This window comes from Rhamphochromis sp. 'chilingali' (genome assembly GCF_963969265.1).
Source record: "Rhamphochromis sp. 'chilingali' genome assembly, chromosome: 14".
Classification (NCBI taxonomy): Eukaryota; Metazoa; Chordata; class Actinopteri; order Cichliformes; family Cichlidae; genus Rhamphochromis; species Rhamphochromis sp. 'chilingali'.
Window position 1 is genome coordinate 12,983,491 of NC_137941.1, and position 11,759 is coordinate 12,995,249.

The 11,759-nt window shown below is 41.7% G+C and overlaps 1 long non-coding RNA gene across 1 annotated transcript; it reads right to left on the reverse strand.

Annotated features, from left to right (window-relative positions):
* Positions 1-1,534: 1,534 nt before the first annotated feature.
* On the reverse strand, positions 1,535-10,165 carry LOC308409783. The gene is made up of 2 exons (XR_013974080.1): positions 9,657-10,165; positions 1,535-9,574 (listed from the first exon to the last, which is right to left on the reverse strand). It is a non-coding gene; the product is annotated as an uncharacterized lncRNA (long non-coding RNA).
* Between the last annotated feature and the right edge of the window lie 1,594 nt (positions 10,166-11,759).

Sequence of the window (11,759 nt, forward strand, 5' to 3'; positions counted from 1 at the left end):
TCCACAGAGAGTGACAGTTCAGCAGCCTTTTGACATTGTGAATAGCGAAAAGCTCAGTTGCTCCATATTTGGCAACTTGCTTGTAACAGCAAATAACGCCATCCTCTAAGCTTTTTCAAAATCTTCACACGTTTTTCTATCACAGGTGCTGAATGCTTCTTTGAAATACCAGACAATGTCTCTTACACGTTTATACTGCAATTGAGCTGAAAACCAATAAAGCACCAAGCTTCCTTGACATTTTGCAGCTTTACCTGTGTCAATTTTACCGTACATTGTTTCTGACGGAGGTAATCCGTGACACAGAGCTTTGATCAGGCACTTGTTTATGGTGCTGCAATCTAAGGTCTTAATCTGCTAGGGAGATATCAGATAGTGTCATCCCTGGGTGGTGTTGAGTGGCTAGGAGAGTGTCTGGTCGTGACTTCGTGTGCACAGGAGGGGATTAGCTGAGAACAATACTGAGAGTAAGAGGAAAGTAGAGATACATAGAAATTATAATACAGGTAGAAAGATGCCTGTGCGTATATTTAAACAAGAGATTCATGATGACATTATTGTAATTGCAGAATATGCAAGACAAAAGTGAAAGAAATTTTTTCTGCAGTTATATGGTGTAACTGCATGCTTACAGTTAAAAAAAGAAAGACAAACGGCACTCACTGAAAACAACTTCTGCTGTCTAAATGACAGAACAGGTTGGTTGTTTTTAGCGGCTCTCATGAGGCAGCATAAATATCAACATTACATTTAGAGTCTAAGGGCATGGTAATAGCTCAAATCAAAAACAGAATTTATACACCAAGTGTGCATATTGTATGATTACAATGTTTGCCCAGTTCTGGAAATTATAACAATTTGTTTGAAAGTAGTACCTTTCACTGCACAGTTAGGCACAGGCAAATGTCTCATGTTGGCATCATGGATGTATCTCCTGTATTCCACTGTGGGGAAACTGTCATTGCAAACGGCTATATGGCAACCAAATAGGTTGATTTTGGACTTGGGTAAGTTGCTTGTTTTAGTCTTTTTTTGAGCTACTTTACTGCTGATAGGTGGTTGAAGAGTTTTGCAAAAAAAAAATTTTGGCTTCGCAGTTTAGGCATCACCACAGTAAATCATCTGCCTCTATCTCACCTAGCTCTATAGCAGGGGTGTCCAACTCCAGTCCTCGAGAGCTACCGTCCTGCAGCTTTTAGACGCATTCTCGTTCCGACACACCTGAATCAAATAAATGGCTTGTTATCAGGCCTTTGCCAAACTTGATGGCATGTTGAAGAGGTAAACTAACCATTTGATTCAGCTGTGCTGGAGTAGGAAAGCATCTAAATGCTGCAGGACATTAGCTCTCGAGGACTGGACTTGGACACTTTTGGTAAAAATGGTAAATGGCCTGCATTTGTATAGCGCTTTACTCAGTCCCTAAGGACCCCAAAGCGCTTTACCCATTCACACACAGGCAAGCTACATTATAGTGTTGAATTCTCCCAATTCTTTGAATCTTTGGGCTGAAGGAAGGACAATACTCGGTGTATCAATGCTCAATCAACAATCATTTATTTCCATACAATTCAACAGTCAGAGCATTACAACGTCCGGACGGGAGAGATGCTACCAGAGGGTCAGGCACATGTCTCAAAATGGTGACGGGTTGCTCAGCTTTTTATAGTCTCTAGTGGCCCCCAGCTAGTCGTAAAAGCCAAAACATCACATTTTTTCTCTGTTACAGCGCCTAAGTTATGACCTCGGCAGTTGTTTCTCTGCTTTCTGTAAGGTGGGGGTGTGGAATGTGGTCTATCTATCTCCCCTGTCTTTAGACACAGAGTCTCCTGCTTACAACCTTCTCTTCATGATTCAACAATTAAGCATGTCAAGAAAACAGTGTAACACATTCCCAGCAGATCAAGGATACAGAGTGATGCACATTTATCTAATGAACTAATATGTGAATATGTTCTGTTAACTCAAAAGTATAATGAGAACTAAACTACATACAGCTCACACACTCTATATTAAAGGGTATAATGTGATCTACAGCAGTATTCTAATTCAACTACTTTGATTACATATATAAGGTAACATATAATAACAGAATAATTTAATAATTCCCCCTTTTGATCTCTGAAAGAGATCACTTACAACATGCACTCCAGGGTCGCAAGGTCCAAGTTTTCTTGATCCTGAGGCCCTCTGTCCCCCTTTAACGGGTGGACCATATGTGGGATGACCTCTGTGTTCATGCAGTTCAGATGCAAGCAAAGTTAGATTTACAACCATAACAGCAGTTACAGATGACTCTCCCATCACTCCCCAATTCTCCCACAGCTTTATTTTGGTGCTCCAGTTTTCCACTCCCATTTTAATGCCCCCTTATACCTTTCAAATGTACTTAGACTAGAACCTCTGTCTAAGGAGCTTTTAACCTTTATTTTTATTGCTGCAGCTACCAGTGTCTTCCAGTTGGGTGATTCTCAGCTTCTTTCTTCGACCTCCGGGGTTAGACCACCCTTTAGTCATTGCACAGTTCTGGGGATTATTCTGCCCCGATTTCAAACAAGGATCTGTGTGTTTTGGGTTCACCGGCGTGTCCCCCTTTTTGCCAAGAGCCTCTTGAACCTCGTTGGTCTGGTGTTCCTGGTTTTCGCCAACCCCTTCATGGTTATTGCTGTGTTTGTGGGATCCATCTTCTCCAGGAGCCCAAACGTCATGACACTTGACCCCAGTTGCTGTCTCGGCAGTCCCTACATCTGTCCCTGCTGTGAAGGGTCCTCACATCTCCGGGTCCCCGTCTGGTGTCTGTTCCTTTCTCTGCAAGAGACAGAAAACCAAAACACCTCTCTCCCTAGCCTTGATAATCTAATATTGTTATCCATTGTTCTTCTAATGATTCAAATTTGGTTCAAAATATTATGTTCAGGACTTATTCTAATCATAATCTATGTGTGTGTAAAAGAAATCAAAAATTAGTGAACCCTTTCTAAGTCTAACACATTATAAGCTTAAGTTTTACCATAGCTAATTTATTAAACACAAAAATAAACTCATAGAAATTTTCATATCACCATTGTTTGATGTTCAAACTCAACTCCCCCTTTTTGACACACTCCCATGTGTCAATTCATTGGAGCTAGACAATTAAAAGAGAAGGTTAGTGACATCATATCTGATAACTGGTCCATCCAGAGCTGTAACATTTTGAAATGTACATACAACAAGCCAAACCACACCTTGGTCACACCAACCCTTTTCTGCCCTGAAGATGTCCAACACCATCTTAGTCTGGACCAGGGTTGTAATAGTTTTGCAATTTTCATCAGTTTTAATCAGTTTTTTACCAATTGTTTGCTAGTTTAGTTTAGTTTTTATTTTCTGAAAATCCTTAGTTTCAATTTAGTTTTATTTGTGTTTTGCAAAAATTAAGTGTAACAAAATCCCAGTTCCATCATATCAGTCATGCTCTTCTGGTTATCCTTGGGTGTTGAGACTATTAACTCTTGCCGCACCGTGTGGTCCTAATTTTGGTTCAAGTGAATTGATAACCTTTTGAAGGTGATTGTTTCACACCTTTATTTAGATGTCCCAGTCCTGTTATCTCGGGATACATCACGCTGCCTTATCTGGGGTTAGCTGTTTTCTGGGGATGCGGGTTGAGTGGGTGAGCTCTTCAAGAAGGGGGAGTGTGCTCCCCCTGATGAGGTCTTCTAGGTAAGCTAGGTTAGCCTTCTTGTGTGAGCTTTTCAAGTGCACTTTAAGGTTAGTGGGACTTTTAGTTTTATAAATGTCCCTCATGACCCCCTGATGACCCAGTATTTCATTTTTGCACACTGTAGTACACATTTTAGTTTTTGCTTGTAGCTCGCATACTCTACTTGCCACTCCTCTAATTCCTGATGTTTCTTAGAGAGGGCAACAGTACCTTTAAAATTATATCACATGTGTGGGGGTGTGGCCTTGCCAATTGTTTTGCCCACCTTTTCAAAATGGCTGGCGTGCCCACAAGCACATTTCATGGAAAAAGAAAGGTAAGCTTGATGTTTACATTTGAAATGTTTTGTTAAACTCAGATTTTTATTTTATTCTTTTTACAAGTACCCCTCCTCGGTGGCGAGAAACTGTTGGTGTGGTCAAGTGGGTGCTCTGGAAACAAACGCTCAGGACAGAACAGTTATCAGTCATGTACTTCCTACAAATTTTGCATATGTTTTATTTCATATTGATCCTCTGAGTGTAATGGTACATTTTAATTTGAATTTATCCAAACTAAACACAATATTTTCTTTATTTACTTTGCTCTTGTTCTTTTTCAGTACCACATCCTATCAAATGTCCCTGTCAATTATATTCTACATCTAATAACTTACTATTTCAAGTGAGAACCTAACTCATGTGGACCAATGTTTATTATTGCATATCTCTATTCTGAATGTGGCCAGTCATTCATAGGTATTGTTCAATTTTGGCGATTTTCCTCTATAAAATTTAATTGACTTTTTACAGTGGCCTGCTGTGGTTAATAATAACATATTCCAGTCATGAGTGGTATCAAAAGTCTTCTCCACTGTAGCATTTGGCATTCCCAATAATATAACATGATACCTTACTCAAAACACAGCTAATATAGCACAGTTTTCTTAATGCAAACATCGGTAACTCAAAATCAGCAACCACAGTGTTAAGTCTGCAGTTCATACTTATGTGAAGCTAGAGTCTCCTCCTCCAGTCTCTCTTATCCTCCTGCTCCTGAAAAAACAAAACAAAACAAAGCGAAGCATCCACCCTTCTCTTGTCGGCTGGGTGAATTGTTTATTAATTGTTTATTGGCATTTACTAATCCTAAAGTGGGTGCAGTCATTGTCTCAGTATCAAGTCAGTCAAAACTTTTAGTCGTCAGTCCATCACAGTCCATTCGCATGCATACCTCCATACACATTCATACCAGATGTTGCTGATAATGGAGTCTCCCGCGCAACCTATTCGAGCCTCCATCATCAGCAAGATGACGTCATCATTTTAAAGGAAAACAATTCCTTGTTGTTTTTTGGGCCGGATTGACTCGGTGCAATCCTTTTAGATCAGTGTTCCCTATAAGTGAATTTCTCCCAAGCCAATTACAATCATGGAGAAGCACACTTTGCAACTGTTTACAGTAATAATATTTTATAGCGCTTTAAATTTCAATCTTTCAGGCCTTGTTTAAAGAGCTGATTGTTAAATCATGAACTCACAAAATATCAACATATCACCACCGGTGGATCACACCTCTCAGATGTTTTTTCTCCAGTGCACTGTAACAAAAACGAAAACAGACATAACCAACAAAATACTACTAAAATAACACAAACTAGGGCCCGTTGCAGACATGTCCAAGCATAAAACTATCCCTCTCTCGCTTACGAGAAAGAACACAAGCCAAAGCTCACTGATAAAATCAAGCTAGCGCTAAACAAAACCAAACAATCAACCAGAAATTCACAGGAACATTTTGCTTCCTGCCGGGACAATATTGTGTGGGAATGAGAACCTCAGGTGCCGTAACACCTTTTGTTCCTCCTTGAATTAAAACTCAATCACAGAAAATGCCGTACTCCAACCTAAACTTACACTATTAATTCATCAATTTCACTCTGTGCCACTGTTCCTCATCAGGGCTGTGTGAAGCACAGCAAAGAATTCAGTCAAGGCCTTGAGCCATAAACAGACATCACGCACAGACATTGTTTTCATAACCAAACTTTTTTAGACCTTATTCCTAAAATCTACATAAATGCCCTCTGGGTGACATATAACACATTCTAAGTATTTAATGGTAATCAATGGCTCCTCATAAAAATTATGCATTGGGATGTTTGTGTGCAGCATTTTGCATATCAGCATAAGCAAAGCATTCTTCATTGCATCAGCGTGTATGTGTGTGTGCGTGTGGATCACTCTTCATTGCACAAGCGTGTGCATGTGTATGTGTGTGCATCACTTCTCAGTGAATCAACATTCCAATGTGTGTGTGTGTGTATGTGTGTGTGTGTGTGTGTGTATATGTGTGTGTGTGTCATTTCTCACTCACTCAACGAGTGCACGTGTTCATGTGTGTATTTCACTTCATTCTGAATCTGTGTGTTTGGAGACGTGTGTGTGTGTGGTGTGTGTGTGTGTGTGTGTGTGTGTGTGTGTGTGTGTGTGTGTGTGTGTTTGTTTCTCTTCATTCTGAGTCAGTGCATGTAGATGTGTGTGTGTGTGTGTGTGTGTGTGTGTGTGTGTGTGTGTGGGTGTTTGTGTTCATCACTTTCCTGTTCTGGTGTTCTGGGTAAACCACGGCCTGAAGCATGCCCTGGGGTCCTGCCCCCCTCCTTTTTCAGTTTGTTTGCGACCATTGCTGCTGCTGCTGCTGCTCAAAATTCAGTCCGTCCTGGTTCTGACCCCAATTGGGGCAGTCCTTTCTCCAGTGTCGATGTTCACCGCAGGTGAAACCTGCATCTTCTTCTGTGTTTTTGTCCATTCTGAGGTGCCTTCTGTCCTCAGTTACTCCTCTTGTCTCGGTCACGCCCTTTTTCGCCACCCGATCATCCGTGTTGGTCCATCACTGTCCTGCACAGTGTGAATGCAAAGTTATCAAGGTCAGCATTCTTTCGCTCGGCCTTACTTTTCATTCGGGCTTGGCGGGCGTCTCGTCACAGCTCTGTCAGCTGACGCAGTCTGGGAATTTTCCCCCGTGTAGTGAAACGGGCCTTAGGTTTAGTGCTCTCCGTCTCGGCTGCATGAGATCACATTCCTGCAGGTCTGTTGACATTCTCAGGTTGTTGTTGTGGGTCCAGCTGTTGCAGCATTTGGTCAGTGTCACGTATGGGGGAGAGCAGGAGTCCAGTCAGCCTCGGCTTTCAGGGCCGGCAAAGCAGCCTGTAATTAAATATGTATAGAAAAAACAAAAACAAAACAAAACAAAAACAAACAAAAAACAAAAACAAACGAACAGGAAAATGATGTTGTGTTGGCTGTGTTATTCAGAGGGGAGACAATGGGGTCAGGCCCTGTGTCAGCCTTCTCTCCCCCTTTTTTTTTTTTGTTTTTTTGTCTCCCGATATAATCAACTCCTAACCCACCAAGTTGACAGGACAACACCGGTATATGTTAAAATTCTTAAGATCATGTTTAAAAGCCCAAAAAAGGAACTTTCTTTCATTCAGTAATCACTTTTATTAATCAATCAACAGAAAACATGTCACAATTTGAATCTTTTAACCACTAAATTTGTTGTGTCTTGCCTGGTTGGTTAGACCAGTGTTCCTTTTTTTTTTTTTTTTAGTTAAATTGTTGTCCTGCAACCCAGAGGGTTTCTTTGTCAGTAATGTATAGACTTCATCATTTAAGTATGTTAATTTTTCTTTAACCTTGCTGGAAAATCTTCACGTGTTCATGAGTGTAAGCTGTTTCTTCATTGCGTGTATGTGCATTTGTATAAAAGCAGGTTAATTTTATCTTTTCTCAAACTAGGCGTTACCTTAAAAGGAGCCTTTCTCTCAGATTTCTCTGCTTGTGTGTTTTTGTTTCACCTTTTTGTTGTGATGCTCCGGACGCCTTCCCAACCTCCACAAGTCCGTTGGCCCCAATTTTATGTGTTAAAACTTCTCTTAATTTCTCCTCTAATTCTCTCCTCGCTGCTGTCTTTTTCACAGCTGCTGATTCGTGCTGGGTGTGGTTCCCATTACCTATAATTTTGCTTCGACCGCTGTGCTTGTGGGGGCAGTTGGTCCAGGTCCGCAGCTTCCTGTATTAACACACTAAGAGATTTATTTAATTTCATTTTCATCACATGTTAAACAGATAAGCAGGCAACCCGCCTACCTTGACAGCGTAAACTGTACGCCAGTCTCCCAACACATTCCTCCCTGTACTCCTCCATAATTCTCCACTGCACACCTCTTACTATCTCTCCTTTTTATTTTTATTACACCACAGAGTAATACACCCAATTATGCCCATCTATCTCTATGTGGCTCCAAATTCCCTCTTTATTTTAATTTCACACTCGTCAGGGGACAGGCACACAACAATTTCAACCACTGAAACGAGGAATTCAACCTTTTTATTTTTCTTTACTAATCTAGACTCAACGTTTGTTCGCAAAATGTGTCTTGTTCTAGTCCGGAATAAATGTGAACCCGTGATTACACGGCCGTTCCAGTGTTATATCCGTAGCTATGCGGGGGCCCTCACCTCCCCAAGTCACCACCTCGGCACCCGGACGACGCCGGTCCTGGCCACGCGTCCACGGACAGGAGGGTCGCTACTCCATAGGCAAAATGTTCCACAGGTACACTAGGCATCAACCTTTGATCCTAAAATGTGTATTTGCTCTAATGTCCTCCTAATCAAACACATCAACCGTCACTGTCACTGTGTTCACGCTTCACACTTCACACAAAAAACACACTCAGAGCGCGCCTCACTCACACTCTCACTCAGTGCGCGCTTTACCCACAAGACAGCACCCAGAGCGCGCCTCGCAGCTTCACACACACTCTCACTCAGAGCGCGCCTTCACACTCACACACAACACTTTTCCTCAGCGGGAATTTTACACAGAAACCTCTGAGCTCAACTATTAGATCTTCTTAAAGCACACTGCACCATAGACCAAAATACCCCTTTCTCTGCGCTTATGACCGCCACAACGGGGCAAAGTCGCATCATAAAAGTGATGCTTGCATCCCCGAAGTTATACCCGACATCATAAACCAGGTTTTGCTCTATGTACTTCTTGGCAAGTAAAATTTTACTTTGTTTTATGACCGCAGCCCTTAAAAAAAAAACTCGACTGACGCCACAAACCACCGTCAAGCCTCTGTTCAATGTACTAAAATTAGCACCAACCACTACTGCACTTCACGGCCGCACCACCGGAACACGGCCGTATCATAAACCAAACCTACGGACGTGTTTCGCTCTCGCGTTGCCAGCGTTCAACCGCACCGTGAAGCCAGCATCTGCTTTTCCTTAAATCAACTTCTATTTCATAGCCGGCAAGAGCCAGGACGTAACCGACACCATAAACAAACTTCAAACCTCGACTTCAATGTACTGAACTAATGGCCGCGTCTTCAGAATAAATTCTAATGTATTATTGCTACAGAAGCCAGTATTAGACAAAATTAAATGTGGAAGGTAAAGTGGCTGCAACTAGTCCAACGTAGTATGTTATTAGTATCTCGGTAGAAGCAGTTTACTGCAACTAGTCCAACGTAGTATGTTATTAGTTTCTCGGTAGAAGCAGTTTATTTAACACACTGGAATTCAGCCTCAACTTATGTTGTTAGTATCTTGCGCCAAAAACCAGACACCGACAAATTTACTGTGAAAATACGTGTAACTCAGTGAACAGATTAATTTGGAAAGCCCAATATGCACATTTGGTATTTATAATACAACAGGCTGTGCTTACCTTTCTATTTTTGGACCGGTCCTCTGTTCACCTCGCCTCACGATCTCACCAAAGGTCAAATCTGCACCTCCTCAGCACACCAAAGATCCGGGTCACACGGCACCAAGTTGTTGAATTCTCCCAATTCTTTGAATCTTTGGGCTGAAGGAAGGACAATACTCGGTGTATCAATGCTCAATCAACAATCATTTATTTCCATACAATTCAACAGTCAGAGCATTACAACGTCCGGACGGGAGAGATGCTACCAGAGGGTCAGGCACATGTCTCAAAATGGTGACGGGTTGCTCAGCTTTTTATAGTCTCTAGTGGCCCCCAGCTAGTCGTAAAAGCCAAAACATCACATTTTTTCTCTGTTACAGCGCCTAAGTTATGACCTCGGCAGTTGTTTCTCTGCTTTCTGTAAGGTGGGGGTGTGGAATGTGGTCTATCTATCTCCCCTGTCTTTAGACACAGAGTCTCCTGCTTACAACCTTCTCTTCATGATTCAACAATTAAGCATGTCAAGAAAACAGTGTAACACATTCCCAGCAGATCAAGGATACAGAGTGATGCACATTTATCTAATGAACTAATATGTGAATATGTTCTGTTAACTCAAAAGTATAATGAGAACTAAACTACATACAGCTCACACACTCTATATTAAAGGGTATAATGTGATCTACAGCAGTATTCTAATTCAACTACTTTGATTACATATATAAGGTAACATATAATAACAGAATAATTTAATAATAGCCACAGCTGCCCTGGGGTGCACTGACAGAGGCGAGTCTGCCGGCCACTGGGCCCTCTGACCACCACCAGTAGGCAAACATGGGGTTAGTATCTTGCCCAAGGATATTTGGCATGCAGCCAGGAGGCAGCCTGGGATCGAACCACCAACCTTCTGATTAGTGGCTGACGTGCTCTGCCACCTGAGCTACAGCCACCCTCTTGCACTATAGCATCCACTTCTGTCACACCAACCCTCTGCATGTCCTGCTTCACTACATCCATGAATCTTCTCGGAGCTCTAAAACTCTGTGTCATATGTTTTTGTTAGTGCCATGGTCTCACTACAACCTTGTGAACCTTCCATTTCACTCTTGCTACTGTCCGTCTGTCACAAATCACCCCTGACAAGCATCTCCTCCCAGTCCACCGTGCTTCCACTTTCCTCTTCACCTGTTGTGTGGACTGTCTGTTGCATTGAGTGGTTGACCTCAGGTACTTAAACTCATCTACCTTCACTATCTCTACTGCTTGCATGCTGACCTTTCTATGCGCTTGTTTCTCATTCACACACGTTTTCTCTCTTGCTACTGACTTTGATTTCTTATTTATCCGCAGCATACCTCCACTTCTCAAAGTTCTTTTCCACATGACCTCTACTCTCACTGCAAGCCACCATGTCATCTGCAAACATTAAAGTCTATGGAGATGCTGGCCTGGCTAGATATGTCACCCTGTCCATCATCACTTCAAAGAAGAAGGGGCTCAGAGCTCATCCCTGATACTCTAACCCCACCCCAACCTTGAACCCAATTGTAACTCTTCGTGCACATCTGACCACTGTCTTGCTGTCCTGTTTTTTTCCTCTTTGTTTTCAAGTCTGTTTGTGGTTTGTTTGAAAATTCTAAATAGCAATTTAAGTCTTTGATTTTTATGTTTTTGATATTCTACTTTTCCAGAACTAGTTTGGGTCTCTTTATTTAGTCAGTCTCTGTGTGATGATCAGGCAAGGGTATAGTAAAATGCTAATTTATTTTAAAAAATTCCCTAATACTGTGAAGGGAGATACAAGGCTGTTTAGATACAAACAGCCTTAGTTTGGCAACACCTGGTATGCCACTGCCATGTTCAGATTAAAAGACACGAGAGAGAATTGAAGAAAAATGCCTAAAAGAACAGACGGAAAAGAAGGCTTATCATTTTTCAAACTGATGTTTTCCTCAGGACAAGTCTGGGAGGAGGACAGAGAGACAAAGCAAGAAAAAAGGGGAAAAATACCACAATAAGAAATGCTAATATGCACTGAAATTAATTAAATGATGTCAAGTTTGATTTTATCTGACAGGGAGGTAATTTGTCTCTCTTTGGCTGCCTGTGGACTATGGCATTGTCAGTATTTGTGCGTGTGTGTGTGTGTGCTGGTGTATGCATGAGTTTTGTAATTGCTTTGTGCCAATGAGGCACCTTCTCTCTATTCCATGTGACTGTAATATGAGCATTTTTTTTTGCGCTTCCCTGTGATTTTCAAAGTGGGATATGTCAGCTAAATCACATGGGGACAGGACATGAAAAACAGTCTTGTTTCGAGATCAGAATCGTGTTGATTTAT